The sequence below is a fragment of the Orcinus orca genome, chromosome 7 (assembly GCF_937001465.1).
Source record: "Orcinus orca chromosome 7, mOrcOrc1.1, whole genome shotgun sequence".
NCBI classification, from domain to species: domain Eukaryota; kingdom Metazoa; phylum Chordata; class Mammalia; order Artiodactyla; family Delphinidae; genus Orcinus; species Orcinus orca.
The window spans coordinates 82,848,830-82,874,923 of NC_064565.1; the positions used below are offsets into that span (position 1 = coordinate 82,848,830).

The 26,094-nt window shown below is 41.0% G+C and overlaps 1 long non-coding RNA gene across 3 annotated transcripts in view; it reads right to left on the reverse strand.

Moving 5' to 3' along the window:
* LOC117201798 (uncharacterized) overlaps window positions 1–25,064 on the reverse strand; it is a 39,868-nt gene extending 14,804 nt beyond the window's left edge. The window contains exons 1-7 of one of the 3 annotated variants that reach the window (XR_007478353.1): window positions 24,838–25,064; window positions 21,808–21,948; window positions 20,739–20,890; window positions 15,860–16,048; window positions 15,524–15,718; window positions 15,030–15,147; window positions 9,124–9,304 (exon numbers count right to left, since the gene is read on the reverse strand). This is a non-coding gene — a long non-coding RNA (uncharacterized LOC117201798). Of the gene's footprint in view, window positions 1–9,123; window positions 9,305–15,029; window positions 15,148–15,523; window positions 16,049–20,738; window positions 20,891–21,807; window positions 21,949–24,837 lie in introns of all 3 variants that reach the window. The other 2 variants (XR_007478352.1, XR_007478354.1) reach the window with 2 other exon arrangements.
* Between the last annotated feature and the right edge of the window lie 1,030 nt (window positions 25,065–26,094).

The following is a 26,094-nucleotide window of genomic DNA, read 5'->3' on the forward strand; positions in this document are numbered from 1 at the left end:
AGAGGTCACTATCCACACCCCCCTTCCGGGGAGCCTGTGCAGCCCTCCACTGCCAGGTTCCCATGATCCAGGGACAACTTCCCAGGGAGAACACACGGTGCGCCTCAGGCTGGTGCAACGTCATGCCGGCCTCTGCTGCCGCAGGCTCGCTGCACACTCCGTAACCCTCCCTCCCCCCGGCCCGAATGAGCCAGAGCCCCCGAATCAGCTGCTCCTTTAACCCTGTCTTGTCTGAGCGAAGGACAGACGTCCTCAGGCGACCTACACACAGAGGCAGGGCCAAATCCAAAGCTGAACCCTGGGAGCTATGCGAACAAAGAGAAAAGGAAATCTCGCCCAGCAGCCTCAGGAGCAGCGGATTAAATCTCCACAATCAACGTGATGTACCCTGCATTTGTGGAATACCTGAAGAGACAGCGAATCATCCCAAATTGAGGAAGTGGACTTTGGGAGAAACGATATATTTTTTTTTTTCCCCTTTTTCTCTTTTTGTGTGTATGTGTATGCTTCTGTGTGTAATTTTGTCTGTATATCTTTGCTTTTACCATTTGTCCTAGGGTTCTGTCAGTCCATATTTTTTGTTTTGTTTTGTTTTTTCTTTTTTTTTAAGCATAGTTTTAGCACTTGTTATCACTGGTGGATTTGTTTTTTGGTTTGGTTGCTCTCTTCTTTCTTTCTTTGTTTTTTATTAATTTTTAAACTATTTTAGTAATTATTTTTTATTTTAATAACTTTATTTTATTTTACCTTTTTCTTTCTTTCTTTCTTTCTTTTTTTCTCCCTTTTATTCTGAGCCGTGTGGCTGACAGGGTCTTGGTGCTCCAGCCAGGTGTCAGGCCTGTACCCCTGAGGTGGGAGAGCCAAATTCAGGACATTGGTCCACCAGAGACCTCCCAGCTCCATGTAATATCAAACAGCGAAAATCTCCCAGAGATCTCCATCTCAATGCCAAGACCCAGCTCCACTCAACGACCAGCAAGTTGCATACAGTGCTGGACACCCTATGCCAAACAACTAGCAAGACAGGGACACAGCCCCATCCATTAGCAGAGAGGCTGCCTAAATCATAATAAGGTCACAGACACCCCAAAACACACCACCAGATGTGGACCTGCCCACCAGAAAGGCAAGATCCAGCCTCATCCACCAGAACACAGGCACTAGTCCCCTCCACCAGGAAGCCTACACAACCCACTGAACCAACCTTAGCCACTTGGGGCAGACACCAAAAACAACGGGAAATACGAACCTGCAGCCTGTGAAAAGGAGACCCCAAACACAGTAAGTTAAGCAAAATGAGAAGACAGAGAAACACACAGCAGATGAAGGAGCAAGGTGAAAACCCACCAGACCTAACAAATGAAGAGGACATAGGCAGTCTACCTGAAAAAGAATTCAGAATAATGATAGTAAAGATGATCCAAAATCTTGGAAATAGAATGGAGAAAATACAAGAAATGTTTAGCAAGGACCTAGAAAAACTAAAGAGCAAACAAACAATGATGAACAACACAATAAATGAAATTAAAAATTCTCTAAGGGATCAATAGCAGGATAACTGAGGCAGAAGAATGGTTAAGTGACCTGGAAGATAAAATAGTGGAAATAACTACTGCAGAGCAGAATAAAGAAAAAAGAATGAAAAGGTCCCAGACACCTCTGGGACAACATTAAACGTACCAACATTCGAATTATAGGGGTCCCAGAAGAAGAAGAGAAAGAGAAAGGAACTGAGAAAATATTTGAAGAGATTATACTTGAAAACTTCCCTAATATGGGAAAGGAAATAGTTAATCAAGTCTAGGAAGCACAGAGAGTCCCATACAGGATAAATCCAAGGAGAAACAACACGCCAAGACATATATTAATCAAACTATCAAAATTAAATACAAAGAAAAAATATTAAAAGCAGCAAGGGAAAAACAACAAATAACACACAGGGGAATCCCCATAAGGTTAACAGCTGATCTTTCAGCAGAAACTCTGCAAGCCAGAAGGGAGTGGCAGGACATACTTAGAGTGATGAAAGGCAAAAACCTACAAACAAGATTACTCTACCCAGCAACGATCTCATTCAGATTTGACGAAGAAATTAAAACCTTTACAGACAAGCAAAAGCTAAGAGAACTCAGCACCACCAAACCAGCTTTACAACAAATGCTAAAGGAACTTCTCTAGGCAGGAAACACAAGAGAAGGAAAAAACCTACAATAACAAACCCAAAACAATTAAGAAAATGGTAATAGGAACATAGATATCAATAATTACCTTAAATGGAAATGGATTAAATGCTCCAACCAAAAGACACAGACTGGCTGAATGGATACAAAAACAAGACCCATATATATGCTGTCTACAAGAAACCCACTTCAGACCTAGGGACACATACAGACTGAAAGTGAGGGGATGGAAGAAGATATTGCCTGCAAATGAAAATCAAAAGAAAGCTGGAGTAGCAATTCTCATATCAGACAAAATAGACTTTAAAACAAAGACTATTACAAGAGACAAAGAAGGACACTACATAATGATCAAGGGATCAATCCAAGAAGAAGATATAACAATTGTAAATATTTATGCACCCAACATAGGAGCACCTCAATACATAAAGCAAATACTAACAGCCATAAAAGGGGAAATCGACAGTAACACAATCATAGGAGGGGACTTTAACACCCCACTTTCACCAATGGACAGATCAGCCAAAACGAAAATAAATAAGGACACAAGCTTTAAATGATACATTAAACAAGATGGACTTAATTGATATTTATAGGACATTCCATCCAAAACAACAGAATACACTTTCTTCTGAAGTGCTCATGGAACATTCTCCAGGATAGATCATATCTTGGGTCACAAAACAAGCCTTGGTGAATTTAAGAAAATTGAAATCGTATCAAGTATCTTTTCTGACCACAACGCTATGAGACTAGATATCAATTACAGGAAAAAATCTGTAAAAAATACAAACACATGGAGGTTAAACAATACACTATTTAATAACCAAGAGATCATGGAGGAAATCAAAAAATACCCAGAAACAAATGACAATGAAAACACGGCAATCTGAAACCTATGGGATACAGCAAAAGCAGTTCTAAGAGGAAAGTTTATAGCAATACAATCCTACCTTAAGAAACAAGAAACAGGACTTCCCTGGTGGTGCCGTGGTTAAGAATCCACCTGCCAATGCAGGGGACATGGGTTCAAGCCCTGGTCCGGGAAGATCCCACATGCCGCAGAGCAACTAAGCCCCTGCACCACACCTACTAAAGCCTGTGTGCCTAGAACCCATGCTGCGCAAGAGAAGCCACCGCACTGAGAAGCCCATGCACAGCAACAAAGAGTAGCCTCCTCTCACCACAACTACAGAAAGCCCACCCGCAGCAACAAAGACCCAATGCAACCATAAGTAAATAAACAAACAAGTAAATAAATAAACAAATAAATAAAACCTTCCTTCCTTTAAAGAGAAAAAGAAAAGAAATAAGAAACATCTCAAATAAGCAACCTAATCTTACACCTAAAACAATTAGACAAAGAAGAACAAAAAACGCCCAAAGTTAGCAGAAGGAAAGAAATCATAAAGATCAGATCAGAAATAAATGAAAAAGCAATGAAGGAAACAATAGCAAAGATCAATAAAACTGGGGCTTCCCTGGTGGTGCAGTGGTTGAGAGTCCGCCTGCCGATGCAGGGGACATGGGTTCGTGCCCCGGTCCGGGAAGATCCCACATGCCGCGGAGCGGCTGGGCCCGTGAGCCATGGCCGCTGAGCCTGCGCGTCCGGAGCTTATGCTCCGGAACGGGAGAGGCCACAACAGTGAGAGGCCCAAGTACAGCAAAAAAAAAAAAAAAAAAAAAAAAAAAAGATCAATAAAACTAAAAGCTGGTTCTTTGAGAAGATAAACAAAATTGATAAACCATTAGCCAGACTCATCAAGAAAAACAGGGAGAAGACCCAAATCAACAGAATTACAAATGAAAAAGGAGAAGTAACAACTGACACTGCAGAAATACAAAGGATCATGAGAGATTACTACAAGCAACTCTATGCCAATAAAATGGACAACCTGGAAGAAATGGACAAATTCTTAGAAATGTACAACCTTCTGAGACTGAAGCAGGAAGAAATAGAAAATATGAACAGACCAATCACAAGTAATGAAATTGAAACTGTGATTAAAAATCTTCCAATAAACAAAAGCCCAGGACCAGATGCCTTCACAGGCAAATTCTATCAAACATTTAGAGAAGAGCTAACACCTATCCTTCTCAAACTCTTCCAAAATATAGCAGAGGGAGGAACACTCCCAAATTCATTCTACAAGGCCACCATCACCCTGATACAAAAACCAGACAAAGATGTCACAAAGAAAGAAAACTACAGGCCAACATCACTGATGAATATAGATGCAAAAATCCTCAACAAAATACTAGCAAACAGAATCCAACAGCACATTAAAAGGATCATACACCATGATCAAGTGGGGTTTATCCCAGGAATGTAAGGATTCTTCAATATACACAAATCAATCAATGTGATACACCATATTAACAAATTGAAGGAGAAAAACCATATGATCATTTCAATAGATGCAGAGAAAGCTTTTGACAAAATTCAACACCCATTTATGATAAAAACCCTCCAGAAGGTAGGCATAGAGGGAACTTACCTCAACATAATAAAGGCCATATATGACAAACCCACAGCCAACATCGTCCTCAATGGTGAAAAACTGAAACCATTTCCACTAAGATCAGGAAAAAGACAAGGTTGCCCACTCTCACCACTCTTATTCCACATAGTTTTGGAAGTTTTAGCCACAGCAATCAGAGAAGAAAAAGAAATAAAAGGAATCCAAGTCAGAAAAGAAGAAGTAAAGCTGTCACTGTTTGCAGATGACATGATACTATACATAGAGAATCCTAAAGATGCTACCAGAAAACTACAAGAGCTAATCAATGAATTTGGTAAAGTAGCAGGACACAAAATTAATGCACAGAAATGTCTTGCATTCCTATACACTAACGATGAAATCTTCCCAGACCAGGGATCAAACCCATGTCCCCTGCACTGGCAGGCAGATTCTTTTCTTTTTTTTTTTTTTTGCGGTACGTGGGCCTCTCACTGTTGTGGCCTCTCCTGCTGCAGAGCACAGGCTCCGGACGCGCAGGCTTAGCGGCCATGGCTCATGGGCCTAGCTGCTCCGTGGCATGTGGGATCTTCCCGGACTGGGGCACGAACCCGTGTCCCCTGCATCGGCAGGCGGACTCTCAACCACTGCGCCACCAGGGAAGCCCCCGGAAACTTTTAATGTATAAAAAAAGAGTAGCTAGAGATGGCACGTGACAAACAAAGCTGTAATTTCTACAGCTGCTGTCTCTGCCCTATCCTCACTAGAGATTTCCTCTCTTCAGGGGTGATGTGCAGAGACTTAATAATCACCATGCTGCCCAAACAGAAGGCCCCCTGAAGCCCCCTCCTGGGCCAGGTGTGGCCCCTCTAGTTGCTGCATGTTTGGGGGGATGGGGCAGGGGTCTCGTAGGAGGGAAGTGGAAGAGCACTGGGGGCAGGGAGGGGCTGATAATAGCAGCTATTTACCAATTAGTATGGAAATATTTTAACATTTAGAAAATCATTGTGGCCACATTGGTGTTTACCAGTTGAATATCAGACCTGCTATGACCCTTTCTTCTACATCTGTCCTTCCCTGTACAATGTGGAAAGACTGTACGATGTGGAAAACATGAGCCAGGCTGTAGTCTGCCATAGGCCTGAATCCCTGCTGGATCACCTTAAGCAAGCCATTAACTTCTCACACTCTCAACGTTTTCATTTATATAAGGCAGAAAACACTTGGTCCTATAGTTTTCTTAGAATTAAATGCAATAAGATGGATAGATGCTTACACATGGGGACCAGCACATCGCAAATTCTTCACAAACAAAAGCTGCCAGTATAGTAATCTGTTTCTTGTGCACAGAAAAAAAAAAAAAAAAAGACACAATCATCCCTTAGTATCTGTAGGGAATTGGTTCCAGGACCCCCCACAGATAGCAAAATCCTCAAATGCTCAAGTCTCTTATAAAAATGGCATAGTATTTGCATAAAACCTATGCACACCTCCCATATACTTTAAATCAGATTACTTATAACTGATTACTAATACAATGTAAATGCTACGAAATAGTTGTTATACTGTATTGTTTAAGGAATATGACAAGAAAATGTCTGTACCTGTTCAATACAGACACAACCATAGTAGGCCTAACCTCACAGTATAAGTCAACAACAACGTTAACATAGTCTATCCCCAACTGCTTGAACCCATGGATGCCGACCGCTGGATACGGAGGGCAATTGTAACTTACCCAGTCATTAGTGGATGACTCACGTTAGCCAGGCCATGTTGAAGATGTGGGTTTTAAGGTTTGACTGCTGATAACCATTAAAATACAACCACAATGAGAACATCTGGTTTCAATAGAAATTCTAGTCCCTGTGTTCTTTGAATCCGTTTAGGGTTTCTTTTTTCCCCCTCCAAAACAACTGAAAGCTTTGTACTAAATTTACCATTTCTGAGTTGAAAACGTTCTTTATTAAAAAACAAATAGGCTCTAGGACTATGGGAGAGAGTTATATATTTTGGCAAGTTGTGTTTCCATTAAGTGCCTATTACATAGTCACCGTGGTAAAGCAGTTGAGACATTTCTCACTGACCTTTCTGCCCCAATTATCTAATGCTCAGCAAAGCTTTTATGGAAAATATCATCACAATTTATAGCTAATGGGTAAGCCGAACACTGTCTGTGTCTTTAAAATATGCCTCTTCATCCTATATTAATGCTCATTCAGTACTAGTTTTCACTATTATACATACTATTACAGTGAACATGCTTGTAGTTACATCTTTGTGCCTTTATCTAATTATTTCCTTAGAAATTCTTAGAAATAGAATGTCTAGGAAATATGGTATACAGATTTTTTTAACTGAACATATATTGCCTTCCAGAAAGTTTTTACTAATTTATAATTTAAGCAATAGTGTATGAAAGTATCTTTCTTCATAGTCTCATCAACATTTAAATCTTGGGAATTCCGTGGTGGTCCAGTGGTTAGGACTTAACACTTTCCCTGCCAGGGGCCGGGGTTCGATCCCCAGTTGGGGAACTAAGATTCCACAAGCCATGTGACTCAGCCAAAAAATAAATAAATAAATAAATCTTTACCAGTAGTTGAAAATGTCACTTTGTTTTATTTTGCATTTCTTCAGTTCCTCATTAGTTAAGCATCTTTATATTCGCTTATTAACCACATGGTTTACTCACTCTCTTTGAGTCCTTTGCTCATTTTTCTACAGACTTCTGGCATTTTTATTATTATAAACTTTAAAATATATATATAATAAATATAAATAAATGTTACTTATATAAATATAAATACAAATGAAGAACTCATATAATTATATAGAGTGGGTACTTTAAGATTTTAGCTATTATAATCTGGCCTGGTAAAAAGAAGTTAGAGTCATTCTTATGTTTTAGTTTCAAATATATTGTTTGGAGTATATTTGAGATAATTTCGTACTGGTTAACAAGACCTAGCCACAATATTTAGATTACTACTTTAGTAATCAAGATAAGCCAATGAGCTATTAGTAATTAATCTTTGCTCCTCTGAGCTGGCCTAAGAGTAAATAAATAGGCCCTGCCCTTCTGGTAACAAACTTGGGGAAGGGAAAAGGGAAATCACCTGTGAAGGGCAGACCTTGCTGGTATTTCTCTGCTCTTGGTTGATGACGCCATAAAAATCAGCAACTATTATTCCCTAGCATGAGATCCTTCAGCACTTGGCAGCAGGAGGCCCAGAGGCACGGTCCACACCTGGCTTTGTGCTGAGGGAGGAGTGGTGGGTAAGGCTGGGAGGAGAGAAGATACAGAAGGCAGGATCCTCTTCAGGGAGTGAGGAGGCCTAAAGATGAGTATCCTACAGGCCAGGCCAGCTTCCTCCAACTGTGCAGTGGGGGGCAGTCAGCCTGTGGGATGGCCATCCTCACCAGAACCTCAAAGCTTTGGGAGGGCTGGTGGGGCTTCAGTGGTCCTGGTGGGGCCTCTGTTGATTAAGTCACCTCAGGAGTAAATCTGTGTATGTGCTAAGATCATGGGTCCTTCTCTGGTTTCTATGCAGTGATGAAATGTATACTTTTGGTACTGTTTTTTATCACTTATTTTTATTTATTTATTTATTTTTGCGGTGCGCGGGCCTCTCACTGCTGTGGCCTCTCCCGTTGCAGAGCACAGGCTCCGGACGCGCAGGCCCAGCGGCCATGGCTCACGGGCCCAGCCGCTCCACGGCATGTGGGATCTTCCCGGACCGGGGCATGAACCCATGTCCCCTGCATCGGCAGGCGGACTCTCAACCACTGCGCCACCAGGGAAGCCCTATCACTTATTATTTTTATTCACCAGTTTATACATGAATCTCCATTTCTTTCCAATTGGGTCATAAACTCCTTGAAGGCAGAATTTCTTCGTAGACTTCTTAATATTTAGCAAAGTTTTAAGTATGCAATAAATACTCAAATCCTTATCTCTACAGAGCACACAACCTACTAATAGATAACAGAATTTTTCAACATTAAATAATGCTATATGAAATAAATATTTTATTACTGAACTACTATTTATTTTCCAGATCTGTAAAATGGGAAAGAAGAAGAGAGAACCCATAGGAAGGCAAATGGAAAACATGGTATTCTTTCTAGGTCACAGAGTTTTATAATTAGAGGGCGTCATAGACATCATTAATCTAATACATTTATTTTACAGAAGAGGAAAATGAGACTCAGAAGGAAGGAGTAATCTTTTTGTTTGTTTGTTTTTCTTTTTAAAAAAATAAGATCATAGAGAGCAGCTTTTTTTTTTCCACTTATAAAACATGAACGATTCCCCACGTCATTAGATATTGTCCTATGGCATCATTTTTAAGAATAAGTATTTTAGTGTAAGACTATGCCACATTTACTTAACCAATCCTGGGAAGGCATTTTAACCTTAATAGAAATATTACCAATTCTCAGTAGTAAAAACAAAAACAAGAAAATGAATAATTTGTTACCTTGGTATGAAGATTTAAAGCTAGGTCCACTGGAATTTTGCTTTGACAGCAGATGGTCAGTATGCAGGAGATGATTATCTGTATATAAAAGGAAACCAGGGGGCTCCCCAGGCTCCCCTTTTTTGCCTTCTCACTTCTCAGTCATTCCACAGTCTCATTCACTCCTATGGCTTGATGTACCCTAAAACAAAAAACAGAAAAAAAAAAAACAACTAATTCACTGTTATTGGTATTATGTAAGTCTTCTTCACCTGGCCGGCCCACCTCTCACCCTCACCAGTCACCCCACCGTGTCCTGCACTACAGCCCCTCCCCACTTATTCTCCAGGTCACTTTGCATGTGTTGCTCGCTTTGCTAACATGCTTGTCCTCCAAACCTCTTACGCCTGTCTTTCAAAACACAGCTCAGCTATTATTTCACCTGAAGGCCTTCCATGGCATTACACCAGTTGCCACCTGGAGTGGGGCTAACCCCATCCAACTCTCTTCTGCAGTACGTGCAGCCTCTGATCTCTCTCCAGGACTTATGACGTGGAATTATAATGCTGTTTTCTTGTCATTCTCACCCATTTAATTGTAAATCCTTGAGGGTAAGGGGATCTTCAGCATCTTGAACATGCCTGGTGTGCAGTAAAGTGCTCAGTGAATATCTGGTGAATGAACTAGAAACTGCTCTTTTAAAATTTCTCACATCATTTTATTTTTTGTCTCCCTACTGCACTGATCACAAACCTCCCTACCTGTTTTCAACGTCACAGGGAGTCCACCCAATAATCCTATCCCCCTCCACTCCTGGGCGTGCACCTCTCTCAAGTGGACAATCTGCACGACATCTCTGATCCCCACCCTCCTCATTCCCACCTCTACACTCCTCTCCAGCCTGCTTTGTTCTCACAGCCAACAGTCAAGGACAAATACAAGAAGTTCCTCCGACTTAAAGTTGTCCATGATGACTCTTTTCAATGTGTTTGTTTAGTTATTATAGACTGTTTTTTTCTAACAGCCTGATTTCAAATACTTACTTAGTAATCTTTGATTTGTGTTCTGATATTTTGTTCGTAAACCATGCTCACTATATTCACCTGGTCACCTCTTACTCTTAATGAGTTTTCCTGACAATTAGCACATTATTATTGTCTAATTTCACTTGATGTTGTAAATATATAAGAGATAAATAAATATAATTTCTGGTTCTCTTATTGCTTCATGGGGTTATCAGATCTTCCCATATAACCATGTCTTTCCCAGGAGAATGTATTTTCCCTCTGTATTCTGTTATTGCTCCATAAAACTCCCAGAATAGTGTCATATATCATAATCAACAATAAACTATTACTTTATTAGTTGACTTTAGGTAGTTAAAACATTTTTCCTAGTGTTATAGAAAACACTTCTTATATATTAGAAAATAATAATGTATCATAAAATATTATAAAGAAAAAATTCATCCTGCCCCACTAACAGGATTTATACTAATTCTAAATCAGTAAAGGCTTTGGGACTTCCCTGATGGTGCAGTGGTTAAGAATCCACCTGCCAATGCAGGGGACACGGGTTCAAGCCCTGGTCCGAGAAGGTCCCACATGCTGTGGAGCAACAAAGCCCGTGCGCCACAACTACTGAGCCTGTGCTCTAGAGCCCACGAGCCACAACTACTGAGCCCGCATGCCTAGAGCCCGTGGTCTGAAACAAGAGAAGCCACAGCTATGAGAAGCCTGCGCACCGCTACGAAGAGTAGCCCTCGCTCGACACAACTAGAGAAAGTCCGTGCACAGCAACAAAGACCCAACGCAGCCATAAATAAATAAATAAATAAATTTATAAAATCAATCAATCAATCAAGGCCAAAATAATGGGGTTTTACTTTATTTCACAGAATCAGAGAGTCTTACAGTGGAAAAGAAACTTCAATACTGCTTATTCCAACACACCCATTCAATAATCAGATCCCCTCCTGCAGCTCCACAATGAAGCTTTGCAGCAAAGCATACAGTGACAGGGAGAGCCCCACTTTCTGAAGGCAGCTCTGTTAGAAAGGGCTTCCTTATGCTGACACACAAATCTATTTCCCTGCAACTTCCTCCCACTTGTCCTACTATTACCCTTCTGGAACCAAACAGAACAAGTCTAATTCTTCCACATGGCAACTATTCTAGTATTTGGAGATAATTGTGATGGCCTCTCTCATCCTTCCCTGCCTCATATCCTCTAGACTACATCTCCAAACTTCTCATACCTTGCCATCTGTGTGGTGTGTATGTGTGTGTGTTTCCTGACTATGATCCACTTTGTCCACATTCCTCAAAGGGTGGGCCCACAGTGCTCTTGATTAGGGGTTGCAAATTCAGACACTCCCAGGGACCAGACCCTACTAAACGTAAATGTGTGGCTATGGCCCAGTATAAAGACATAAGGAGTGATAGGAGTTGGACTTAACCCCTGACATAAGGCTTTCATATTTAAAACTTGAAACCCATGTGCTGGCCAAATAATATTGGAGCATGTAAGCCATATTTGCCCTTCTGAGCCACCTGTTAGCTGACCAAAGTAAAGCTGACTGTCACCTCCCTGCTACGAAAGAGGCAGCTGGCATTATATTAAACTAGCTATTATATGTGTTTGTGCATATATATATATATATATATATATATACATATGTATATATAATATTATATGTTATAGGCATTAAGTTTTTGTGTTTTGTATAGTTTATAATATTTTCTATATAATAACTTTATACTATAATTATAATTTGTACATTATGCATTATATAATTTATATATTGTATAAATGTTGAATTTTACCTAAGCTCTGTAACCATGGAAAGCAACCTCCCCTCTTGTGGGAGGGACAAGATAGTAGTATGGAATTAAGAGATACAAATTGATATGTATAAAATAGATAAGAAATAAGGATATGTTGTATGGCACAGGGAATTATAGCACTATTTTGTAATAACTTTAAATGGAGTATAATCTGTAAAAATACTGAATCATTTCATTGTACCACATACCTGAAACTAATATAATGCTGTAAATCAACTATACTCCAATAAACAATTTTTTAATATATATTTTTTTTTATGAAAAAGAAAAAAACCTCCCCTCTGTGTTCTGAAGAACAGTTTACTGCAAAGAACCACCTTTCCCCAATACGACGTCAATAAGACTCACATATGCCCTCCCTTGTTTACAAGGCCAAACATAGACCCCCAAAATTCCCTTTCTTTGCCTCATAAATGATTAGCTGAACTGCTCTTCCCAAATAAGTTTTGGTTAGGCTTCTCTTTTTCTTCCAGGGCCCCAAACTTTAGCCCTCCTCAGCCTGAGCCAGCATACAGCCCCTGCTAAGAAGAGACTGGCCTCAGAACATCCTCTGAACTGCTATCTGATCATGCTACCTCTCTTCTCACTCGCCTACACCTGTTTCTTTGCTTACTTTTCTCTATAAAAGAAAAATCTTTTTGCCTGATTTTTGAGAAGCTTGCAGATCTCATGGTCAAAGCTTTCTCCCTATTGTAATATAGTAATCTCTTTCCCCTCCTGGCAATAATCCTTTTCAAATAAAGTGTCTCCTTCCTAAGTCTGGATTTGTTTTTTTCTTTGACAATATACATATACTATGTTAGATATTAATAACACAGTAATATGATTATATTTGGTTGTCTAAGCTTGCATTCATTTTAGTGATAACCACAGCACACTACTGAGTCACAGTGATTAAAATTCTAAATCTTTTCCCAATATATTACTGTTAAATCTGAGTTCACCTCTTACAAGTCTTCTTATCAGTTGATTTATTTTCTTTGGTGGGATATCTCATTACTTCTGGCTGGTCAAGACATTTTAGGATCCTAATTCTATAACATCACTGAGGTAAGTAGTTCCCTTTCATTTACTAAATTTGCCAAAGAGCCTTCAGTAGCTTCATTTGTGTCATCAATAAAACATGTTCATGATATAGAGCCAAAAACTGAGTCCTCAGGAACCTTTCTCCTGGTCCCTTTTATTAATAGTTTATTTAGAGTTAACTCTAATAGGGAAATAAATAGGTAACACATAAAATATGAAAAATCATTGGTACTTCCTTAAAGGAGAGGCACAAAGTAAGTATTTGCTGAGTGAATGGTTCAGGAAGAACCACATTTCAATGTAATATCCTTTGATTTAATTGAGCATTTTTATTAAGTTTTGTATTTGCGAATTAAATAAAATACCAGTGTAGACATGGGAAAAAACCATAACTGCATAACTAGCTCTGACCCACTCATTAGTCTTCTGACTATGTGATAGTAGAACCAGTTTTTTAAAACTTCTATTCATTGATCCGACAAATATTTATTAATATTTATTGCATACCTACTGGTACCAGATACCATTTTAGGCACTGAGGATAAAGAAGTAAACCAAACTGAGTTCCTACCCTTGTTGAGCTCACATTCTAGTAGGGAACACATAATAAATAAGTCAGTCAACCAATAAATATGTAATATAATGTCAGCTTATAATAAGGGCCTTGTAGAAAAATAAAGCAGGTTCGCAGATAGAGAATGATGGAGGGAGGTGATACTTAAGACAGGGCGGTCAAGAGAAAGCTCTCTGAGGTGACATGTGAGCAGAGACCTGAATAGTAGGAGCAAAAATCCACACAAATACCCAAGAAGAGAGAATCCCAGGTCAAAAGAAAGGCAAGGGCAGGGGCCTGAGATGAAAACATGGTTGGCTTACTGGGGGGACAAAAAAGAAGGACATTGCAGCCACCCAGAGTGAGAAGGGATAGAAAATATGAGAGACAGGCAGGGCCCAGGTCACACAGAGCCCAGAAAGATATCGTAAGAACTTTGGATTTCATCAAAGATGATGGGAAGCCATTGGAGGACTGAGACCAGGAGTGTGACATGGCCTACTTTTCCTTTTGCAGGATCACTTTGGCTGTTTTGTAGAGAATACACTGAATGTACTGTGAGGCACCAGAGAAGACATGATTTTTTTTTTTTTCTTGGTGCCTTTCTTGTATCTCTTTTACAACCCATGTAAGGACATTTTTAGAGTTTTAAAATATTTTAGCACCAGTGAAATGGATGGGATTAGTCAAGCATCCAATCAAAGATGCATGAGCTTTAGAATAGTTGCTTCAAAAGTTATTGTAAATTTCACCCATCCATGAAATACGAAATGCTTAGGTTGAAAATTACTTCCAGCTGTTCATGAAGATATATGTACTACTAATGTAGTTCTGCGCATGTCAGAACTCTGGAGGCAAAGCTGGGGTTTGGCTCAACAATGTTTCTTTTAAGAAAGTAGATGCCAAAGGCCACTTCAAAGAAAATTATATGGAAACTATAAGACCATCAAGACAGAGGTAAAGAAGCAAGAGGAAATAATGTAGTAAAACCCTTTGCATTTTAAATATCTTTGTTCGCTATTAACAGTAAAAATTACACTTACAAATGTATTAAGTTAGAACTCCAATTTATGATCCTCGCTGCTAGTGATTACTCAAAATCCTCCACCATCCTCCACCTTCTACCTTGCTGACTGAACCCTGATTTGGTTCAGAGAAGCAATGTACCCAGGAGTCTCAGGTGGATCAAAATTGGCCTAAACTAATCATTATAATCTTTTCTTCCTCTACTACCTTCCTATGCAAGTGGAGGGGCCATATGACCCACTTCCGGCCAATGAGGCATAGGCAGAAATCTGCTTGGGAGCATGGTGTGAGAAAGATTTGGCTTTCTGGATAAAAAAGTTTGGACATAGCTGGCCTCCCCTTTCCCTGCTTCTTCCTGCCTTGTATTTAGCCATGCTGACTACTATTTGATGTATTGCAACGATGAGGGAAGGCCAAGAGATTTACCAGGACAGTGGCCACCATCTTTAGCCACCAAAACACCACCAGATGCCTACTTCCAGACTTCCTGTTGAGTAAGAAATTGAAACTCGGAGTTCCCTGGTGGCCTAGTGGTTAGGATTCCGGGCTTTCACTGCTGTGGTCCAGGTTCAATCCCTGGTCATGGAGAACATCCTGCAAACCACACAGCCAAAAAAAAAAAAAAAAAAGAGAAATTGAAACTCATGTGTTTAAGCCTCTGTAAACTGGGTTTTCTGTTACTTGTGGCCAAATGAATTTTTAACTGAGACACTTTAAGTCACCAATATTCTAGGGAAATAAAATGCCCATTATTATGATGTAATCTAAAATGAACAAAGTATACCAGTCCAAGTTCAGTAATAATTGGGAAATATCGATGATACTATAAATCCCTTCAGGATATCATCAAGGAACATCTATCCTGATCTTTCAGGTTTCTCTTAGATTTGTTTTGGTTTAATTTTTTTAAGTGTCTTTTGAGAAAGATAGCTAACTATAGGGAGAATTTGAATAGGGAGGGGGTGAGTACCTGGTGTAAAGGGATGGACAAACCCAAAAATGAACTTTCATCTGCTTTGACTAGGGCGCCAAGTTCAAGTCCCAGGACTTTGACAGCAACTAGTCACATACCAGCCCCTCTAGATGCTTGGAATTCTGAGTCTGATTCTAGATTTGTGAAGAAAGAACCTCCAGGACACAGATGTCCACTTTGATTAGCTCGGAACTAGGATGAAGAAGCACAGAAATCTTCTGAATAAAAAACATATGTTACATATAGTCTACTACTGTCACTTGTGCCAAGTGAATAAATACTCAAGAAGGATTCTAGTGGACATGTGGTTTATTAGCATTTGATTCCTTTTACCTGGTTGATGTGGAATGTGAAGAGGTGTGCCCTGGTTCAAGACTGCCTTTTCCTCTTTTTTTCTTTCCTTTTTTTTTTTTTTTTTTGGTGGCATCTGTAAAGCATTTCACTTTCTAACTGTGGATCACACAGTGCTTTCATGGCTCATATTACTGCCTTCAACTTTGAGCCCCTCTTTCCACCTCCACTCTTAAATGAGAAATAAAAGAAAATGGAAAAGGAAGTCAGTTGGAATTTATTTTCCTCTCTCTGTAGCAGATGTTAAACTCAAACTTTTAAAACGAAGGAATATTAAAAGAGGCCTCTTTTTATCCCAGAGCAACTGCCCCCACATCCTAAGTCCCAGCCTCAGGAGGAAGCCTCGCCAATGTGATTTTTTATCCAGGGTGCAGACAGAGGCCTGGAGCGTGGGCTAGCTCAGCCCCTTTCCTATCGTGGGCCTTGGGTGAGATTTTGAATCTCTCTGGGTCTCAGTTTACTCATCTGAGGGGGGTTGGATGAAAGAATCTCTGAAATTATTCCAACTCCTAAGAGTCAATGAATTTTCTCAAAAATTCGAATGTAAAACCACTGACCAGGGCTTCGCTGGTGGCACAGTGGTTAAGAATCACCTGTCAATGCAGGGGACACAGGTTCGGGCCCTGATCTGGGAAGATCCCACATGCTGCAGAGCAAAAAGGCCCCTGCTCCACAACTCCTGAGCCTGCGTGCCGCAGCTACTGAGCCCAAGTGCCACAACTACTGAAGCCACATGCCTAGAGCCCGTGCTCCACAACAAGAGAAGCCACCGCAATGAGAAGCCTGTGCACTGCAACAAAGAGTAGCCCCCATTCACCACAACTAGAGAAAGCCCACGCAGCAATGAAGACCCAATGCAGCCAAAAATAAAGTGAATTAAATAAATTAAATTAAGAAACAACACTGACCATTCCTATGAGAAAAGTCACTTTCCCTCTTTTTTCCAGTTCCTTTTCTCAATAACCAGGAATCATCTCATTAATTTGATTTTACGAGGGGTTTGCTGCTAATCTCAGTCACGTGGGGTGAAAGCTCTCTATTAAAGTAGATGTTTGAGAAGCTGCCCCTTTAATTCAGAGATGTAGTTTTCATCTGTTTAGAGAGCTTCACATGACAAATATCAGTACTTCTCCTCTGCTTCAGTATTTTTGATGTGAGAGCTATTTTTTGTTCATGCCTGATCATAGCACCTGTATGCTATTAAAATTTTCTCTCTTCCCGGAACCTCTCTCTCTTTCTCTCCCCCACGCCCATATATATGCACACATGTGTTATGATCCTTCTAGCTAATTCAGTTTTCCAAACTGAGGTCAAAAATCTTTTGACTTCCGTCCTGCCTAGTAGCTCCATCCGATTCACTAGTATCCATTCTGTTTTCTTTATTCACAGTCTGATAAACATCATTACCTTGCATCCCTCAGACTATAGATCTTTACAGATGGAAGTTTTTGAGTGTGCCTTTCTAGACAACCTAGCCAGATGCTTCCTATAACAGTGGGGGGGGGGGAATGATGGGTTAAAAAGAACTTGCTTTGCTCTTTCTCCTTAAAGACTAGAATTGTAAGCGTGAGCTCTTTTGCATACAGTCATGGCCCCCATAGTAGAGGATGGTAAGAAAAAGCAAGATTCATGTTCACACAGTTCCTCTTCTTTTCAACTCAAGGAAATGCCCGAGGCCAATTCACTTAAGACTTATTTAAATTTTATAGCTCGTTTTTACAGCATCCTGAGCCTCTGATTCTGCCCAATTTTGTCATATTTCAACAAATGAAAGGTGATTTTGCTGTTAAGCTGCCTCAAGAACAGAAACATTTGCTCAAGAGAAATACAAGAAGCCAAGGAACTTAGGCTGGGTTCATACTTCTCATTGTTATCACCCAAGAACATCTAGCATGCTCTTTTCTCTTCTTCCCTGTGGGGAAGCTTGAAGCTTCAAGGCCCAACTCAGAGCCACATGGTTTTCATTTCCTGGCCCCCTACCTCGGGCTCTGCAACATCCGCAGCACACACAAAGGCCCCATCCTCTGTTTGCAGACTCAGGACATCGTCACTTGTACATTTTTCACAGAAGCAAATGAAGCATAAAAAGTCCATACTCTGCATACATATCAGCCCACATAATAAATGGCTGCCTGCTGGCCCCATTCGTTCCCTTGATTTGTACGAACGCTTACGTTTGTTCAGAACTTCACAGCTTACAAAGCACTTTCACATTCATTAATCTCACAGAGTCCTCGCCGTAAGCCTGAGAGAAGTGTACACCTTTCTCTTCATGTTACAGATGGCAAATGACTGTGTGAAGAGGTGAGGTGACTGGCCAAGGTCACACAAGTCAGGAGCAGAGCCAGGACTCAAACCCAGCCTCTGACCCTGAGTCCAGAGATCATTTTTCTCCCCAACAGCTATAACCTATGCAATGTTCTCTCTTGTTAGATTGGAGACATACATGAATGAGGGCCTGACTGGGTAATGCTGGTTTCCAGAAAAGGCTGTCTGGAAAATGCAGTATGAAGAGGTGCTAAGAACCCGGGCTGTGGAGCCAAACAGCCTAGGTGTGAGCTCTGCCTTCTAATAATTCCAGGGGGCTTGTTCACATGGTACTTCATGTGAATGGAGTTCCTAGAGGTCTTCAGGGCAGCTATCCTGGGAATTACTTGGCCTCCCTGTGACTCTGTAGTCCCAGCTGACAAATGGGCATAATAATACTTCCAAGGCTGTTGTGGCAACGGAATAAAATAAGGCTTGGCCTGGCCCAATAGAAGACACCCCAAGATCCCCTGTTCCCCTGGAAGAATATTCCCCTGATCACCATCTCCTTGGGTATGTCTCCACCCATATCCCTTTCTGTGGAAATGTTTGCCTCCAGTAAAAGCCTTCCCCTTGGGCTTCCCTGGTGGCACAATGGTTAAGAATCCACCCGCCAATGCAGGGGACATGGGTTCGAGCCCTGGTCCGGGAAGATCCCACATGCTGCGGAGCAACTAAGCCCATACACCACAACTACTGAGCCTTGCTCTAGAGCCCTTATGCCACAACTACTGAAGCCCGTGTGCCTAGAGCTCATGCTCCGCAACAAGAGAAGCCATCGCAATGAGAAGCCCGTGCACTGCAATGAAGACTAGCCCCCACTCACCGCAACTAGAGAAAGCCCGTGCTCAGCAGCAAAAGACCCAACGCAGCCTAAATAAATAAATAATGTGATAATAATAATAAAAAAAAGCCTTCCCCTTATATCCTCCACACTGTCTACTGCTTCCATGGCTGGGCCACCCCATGATCCCCATCATAGCAGTCTACCATGTACTGAAGACAGCACTGAGCCAGACACTGTGCTAAACGTGAGTACGCATGCCCTCCCTTAATCCCATGTTTCAGGATCTCCCCTGTCCCATCACTAAACTAGGCCCCACTGATGAATGAGCATGATGAGCTGTTCCAGGGGAGTCTGAATGAGATGATTCTCATCCAGGTTCTGCCAGTAATAATCGAGGTGACCAACAGGGCCAGGATTTCCCCTCTCTGAGTCTCATCTAACTCTTCTAGTAGGAGAGGTTTCCTAATACCTGTCCTGTCCCTTAAGAGAATGGCTGTCTTCTACAAACAGTATGAACCATGAAAGCCAATGTAAGAGCCTCTGAGTTATTATGAAAAGAAATGGCCAGGCAGGCTTTCCGGGTGGCACAGTGGTTGAGAGTCCGCCTGCCGATGCAGGAGACACGGGTTCGTGCCCCGGTCCGGGAAGATCCCACATGCCGCGGAGCGGCTGGGCCCGTGAGCCATGGCCGCTGAGCCTGCGCGTCCGGAGCCTGTGCTCCACAGCGGGAGAGGCCACAACAGTGAGAGGCCCGCATACCGCAAAAAAAAAAAAAAAAAAAAAAAGGCCAGGCTCTTATTACTTGCCAAGAGCCCAGCTTTCAAATCTGCCTCCAAGAAGTACAAACAGAACTTAGCAGACAGGGATGGGGAAGAGGTCTAACTACCATCATAATAAAAAATTGGGAAGCTCCAATTAACAAAGGTACTACAGCAATGTTGGAAAGAGGGACATGAGGGAATTAGAACTGAACTACCCAGGATTTCTAGACTAAAAGGGAGAAGGACAGCAGAGAACCTTAGGGTACACGGCCAATTTCTTTTGTATTCCTAGTTTCAAGCTGACCATGTGGACTGAGCATCAACTTTCTGACAACCAGACCCAGCCCACCTGCATGTTTCTTACCTGTGCACACCCATCTGGCAACCACATGGAATCTCGCTCCTTTTATTTCCCCCACTCTGCTTTTCATGATTTTAAATAACAGAACATTAACAGAGTCCCTGAATTTAGACCTAGGGTGATCACCTTTCTGAATGCCAATTCCTCACCTTTTGTATTTATGGGACAACTAGATGTGAGATACAACTCAGAAACTCCCCTGGAGAACTAACATGTGATCAGGCCAGAGATGCTTGTTCAGTTCCACACGTTTGCTGGGCACCTGCCTGGCCCTGTACTGGGCACTAGACATAAAAAGGCCCTGTACCGGGCACTAGACATAAAAAGTACGTGAGGCATGAGACTGGCCCCCATGCCATGATGGGTGGGGGAGGGATGATTTAGGCTCCGGCTATTTGCTTTAGTTATTACTTCAATTGCTTTCATTGTTTGTTTTCTTCTTTACTTTATGTCTTTTTTTCCCAAGGCAGGGAAAGGGAAGGTAACCCCAGCATCTGGTAATAATTTGCAAATCTTGACACTCTCCCTAAGACCAACTGGAAATATCTCATGCTCTAGCATCATTTTACAAGTCACTAGCAAAAAAATAAGCACCTATCTTTTTAAAGATTTTTGTAATTATGAAATGATAGAAAATATATTGACCTTTGCCCCCAGATCCTGACACAGAATCCTAAATCTCTTGAATTTCCTGGGTGAAAGAAGGCAAAGCTTGGAGGGCTCCTGGATGGGTGATGGTCACCAGAAAAGTCAGCCATGGTTAGAAGCTTGGAAATTTCAGCTGCATCCCTTATCCTCTAGGAATGGGAGAGAGACTAGAAATGCAGTTAATGGTTGATCATGCCCGTGTGATGGAACCTCCATAAAATTCCCAAATGTAAGTGGGGTTCGGGAAGCTTCCAGGCTGGTGACACATGGTGTTAGGAGAGTGGTGCACTCAGAGGGAGCATGGTAGCTCTGCACCTCTTCCACCTGGATGTTCATCTAGATCCTCTATCATACCCTTTTATAACAAACCAGTAAATGTAATTGTTTCCCTGAATTCTGTGAGCCATTCTACCAAATTATCAAACCCAAGGAGGGGGTCATGGGAACAAAAATTTATAGCCAGTCGGTCAGAAATACAGGTGACAACATGAGACTTGAGATTGGCACCTGAAGTTGGGAGCATGGCATCAGTCTTGTGGGGACTGAGCTCTTAACCTGTGAGATTTGATGCTATCTCCAGGTAGACAATGTCAGCATTGAATTTATAGGACACCCAGTTGGTGTCATAGAGAATTGCTTGGGGGCAGGGAAAAAAACCCACACACATTTGGTGACCAAAAGTATCAGAAGTGAAGTGCTCTGTGTGAGTGGTAAAAGGGAAACACATATGAGGAAGAGAGTTTTTCCTACTCAGTAATAAAACGAGGGAGATGATTATTTGCATTAAAAATAAATTATTTTTTCTTTTAAAAAAAAACCCTGTACGGCTTCCCTGGTGGCGCAGTGGTTGGGAGTCCGCCTGCCGATGCAGGGGACGCGGGTTCGTGCCCCGGTCTGGGAGGATCCCACATGCCGCGGAGCGGCTGGGCCCGTGGGCCATGGCCACTGGGCCTGCGCATCCGGTTGCCGCAGCGGTGAGAGGCCCGCGTACAGCAAAAGAAAAAAAAAACCTGTAAATTATTTATATTGCCTTCAAGGAATATTATTAATAAAAGCCAGTCTTTACCTTGAAGTCTTTATTCCACAGTGAGGTTTGTCCACTATCATGGGCTAGTTCCTGCTGAAAGTTGTTAAAACGTCTGGCTCCAAAATTTTGTAAGCTACCAGTTGAAGGGCCAGCCTTTGTTTTCATGGTCTCTGCTGCCCCCTGTCAGAAACTAGGGATGTTACAGGAAATAGAATTTTTTGAACAAAGGTTTTCTCAATCACATGATAAAATAGGATATGCCCATGCCTTGTGAATTAAGACCAAAGAATAATTTGTTTTAAAATGCACCTGCTTGCTTTGCTGTCTAGAAGTTCTTTCACAACAGTAATAATAATCACAGCAGTAATAATCTGTCTGAAATAATTTGGGGTGGTTGTCACTAATGGAGTCCCTCAGCCTGTGGGCACTGAGTAGCAGACAGGTGCTGGGCCCAGTCCACAGGCTCACGCCTTTCACAGACCACTGGGGAAGACACATGAGTGAACGGACAACTTCAACACGGAGTGAGGAGAGGTGTGTGGGTACCAGGTGCTGAGGAAGCACACCGAGGCAGCACCTTAGCCAGTGGGTTCCAAACAAAGTAAAAGGACCCATTCTCAAAGAAAGAGCAGGAGCCAGCCAAGAGAAGAAGAAAGCAAAGGGCTTTTCCAGATAGTGGCAACTGTGTCTGCCAGGGCAGGGAAGCCTAGAAGAGGGTGGCAAGTTCAGGCCACAGCAAGAAAGGAACTGAATTATGTGATGAGCTTACTCCCAGCAGCCCAGCTGTCACTCCTCTGCCTGATGACTGCTGGCTGCGAAGCCACTTTATCTCATTGCCTCAGAGTATGGCTGGGTCAGAGCTCAAGACAAAGGAGAGCAAGAGGGATTCCCAAGGAGGTCAGTTGAGCAGGATATCCAACCAGCATCTGCCTTGTGTTCTGCATGCATTTGATTTACATCCACAAGAGGTGAAATATTCTGTTAGCTAGCTAAGGACACTGTCTCAAGACTTGAGTCGGGAAAGGAAGCCATTCAATTGTCAATAAAGACTTGCACATGATCAGAGATACTTTTCGCAAGACAACCGAAAGCAAAATCAAGGGGAAAAAAAAAAAAACAGTGATCATCTATGGGATTTGAAAACAACCTACGGGAGACACTTAAAATTTGATGCTCATTTCCGCTATTTCCTTTCAGTGCTGGGCATATTGCTTCACCTTGTGAAAGCAGTTTTGTCTTTGTCAGAATACACACGTACCAAGGCATTAATCATTTAGTTTTCCATTATTTATCTCATTTCCATTTAGTGCATCATCTTTCAGTGAGTCATATGTTTTCCCTTTGAGAAGTCTTTTGGCAAAATTTTTCCATTATTCTTTCCTTTTCCTTTAGTTTACCCTCTATCAAATATTAAATATACATTTATTTCTATACTCTTTAATGATGTTTTCCATTCTCCTGGTCTCCTAATGACTTATTTGACTTTATTGGTCCTGAAGGATTTTGGTGAAAAAAATGATACCCTTCCAAAAAAAAAAATGTATTTCTCATTAGTCTAGAAGAACAGGGTCAAAAACTAATTTCAATAGTTAAAATCATTAAAAATAACACTGAATGGGAATGTAAAATGTAAAACAGCATGGACGTTTCTAAAAATAGAAATACCATATGACCCCACAATTCCACTCCTGGGTATATATCGGAAAAATAACAAAAACACTAATTCAAAAAGATAAATGCACTCCAATGTTCATAGCAGTATTATTTACAATAGCCAAGACATAGAAGCAACCTAAGTGTCCAACAACAAATGAATGGATAAAGATGTGAGATGTACACACACACGCACACGCACACATAAACACACAGTGGAATACTATTCAGCTATAAAAAATAACAAAATTTTGCCATTAGCAGCAACATGGATGGACTTAGAGGGCATTATGCTAAGTGAAGTAAGTCAAACAGAGAAAGACAAATACTGTTTGATATCACTTATATGTGGAATCTAAAAAAAACAACAAACTAGTGAATATAACAAAAAAGAAGCAGACTCAGAGATATAGAGAACCAACTAGTGGTTACCAGTGGTGGGGGGAGAGAAGCAATATAGGGGTGGGGGAGTGGGAGGTACAAACTATTGGGTGTTAGATAGGCTCAAGGATGTACTGCACAACACGGGGAATACAGCCAATAATTGTATTTAAAATTTTTAAATTAAAAAGAAAACAAACACTGAATACATGCACCAGTGGAGAGAGCACCGGCTTGGGGTCAGACCAGCCATGGTTCAAATGATAGCACTACCACTAAATCTCTCTGACCTTTAATTTTCTCCTCTGAACAACTGGCATAATAAATACCTACTTCATAAGGCTGTTGTGAGAAACAAATGAAGAAACTGATGCTAAAGCACTTTGGAAATTATGAAATATTAATCAAATGTAAGGCTTGTATAATTGTTTATTCAATAAATGCAGGTTTCATAATTTTTCCTTTGAACACCAAGGTTCTAATCATGACAGCATTCTTTATTTGCCCATATCTGTTTTAGGACCTTGCCAAGATCAGGAATGATTTCCTTCTCTCTTCTAGGCCCCAGTTAATTAATTCTTGTTAAAACTAGCACGACAAAAATTTCAGCACATAAGAAAACAGCATTGCATTCAAAAAGGATTTTCCTTCATGTTTTTTTTAATCCAAAGTAATATTAAGTAGTAATTACTATCCATCCCTTTTCAGGCCACTTTTTTGTTTTGCAGAAGTCCAAATTGTTTGGGACTCTTTAAGACAGATAACTCTGGTAGGCCATGGCAAACATCCATGGACTAGACTCAGTAACTGCAATAAAGGGATTAAGTAGCTTGATCCCCTTTAATAATATTTCTTGGGCAGAGATGATTGATACCATTAACAGCTAATTACAAACTTATTTTTCTTATTAGAGCAAGAAGAGGCTATTTTTTTCCTCTAAGAAAAATACTAAAACGTAGGATCCATGTATAATTTCAAGGTGGAGACAGAGAAATATTAAAATCTGCAGAGCATTAACTGCTTCTGTTTCCTTACCCTCTTATGACATGTGTACATGATCTTGTGGGGTGGCTGGCTAGAGCACCTCAGTGCCCCGCTCCAGGAATAACAGTGACAGCTCATCAATCCCAACTCTCCTGTGGAAAATGTCCAGGAAGCCGCTCAACATGCAAGTCAAATTAGCCACAGTCTTTCGGAAGGTTCACTATTAATCCTTTCTGCCTGAAAGATACAGAATATTCTATTTTGTGGTATAAAAAATCATTTTTCTAACACCCTCCAGACCCCTAAAGATTGGACATCTAGAGAAAGTAGCAAGCAAGTAAGCAACTGAAAAACATGAAACCAGCTTGTATCAATTCCTTCCACAACTGGCCAATTTCTTCTGCAGTGGTTGGCTAGCGATGAGACAGCGACCTGCAGGGCCACAGTGTCACAGTAAAGGAGGTGGGAGAAAGGTGTTGGGTGGGGTCTTTGATTTAATCAGTCTAAGTGTCTTCTTTGAACTAACTCTGCCCTGAGAATGTTTCTTGGACAAACTCTTTATATACATCTATGCTGTAGATCCAGGAAGTGAACCAGGAATATTGATCTTCCTGCAGCAGAGTTCAAATTTATGCCATTTCCCTACTTGAAAACCTTCAGTAAATATTTGTTGACTAAATGAATGTTGAATAGTCAGTGGTTACCCACTGTCTATAAAGTTTAAAGAACGGCCTTGGAAGTTCTCCCTAAACTGAGATAAAATTCACCTCATTTCATTCATCTGTTCAATAAATATGTATTGGGTACCTGGTAAGGAAGGAACTATACTTGGTGCTGCAGACATTATCAGATACTGGCCCAAACCTCTTGGGGCTACATCTGATCTTCCACTATTTCGTATCACTAGAGCCGTCCACTGGCCCACACTTTCTTCAACACAACCCAAACTTCCACTACTTGTTAAACCTTTTCATCCTTCCTTCCAACACCATATGTGCAATTCTAACTTCTCCTCAAATTTAAGGTCAAGCACTCCTCTCTCTCCCACATGAAGGAAGCTCTGTCCTCTGAACCCACTGAGAACTTGATGGGCAGCTTTGTTTTGGCATTATCTTCTCTATTACCATTATGTCAATATTTTCTTCACCATCTTTAAGGGAAGGACCTTTTCAACTATGTTTAAAGCAGCTGGCCTTGTAATAGTTGGCACTTAGTAAATGTTTGTCAAATGAATGAATGAATGAGTGAACTCGTTACTTAAGTTACAGATACTTCTTTTACACCGCTGAGAATACATTTCTCAAATCC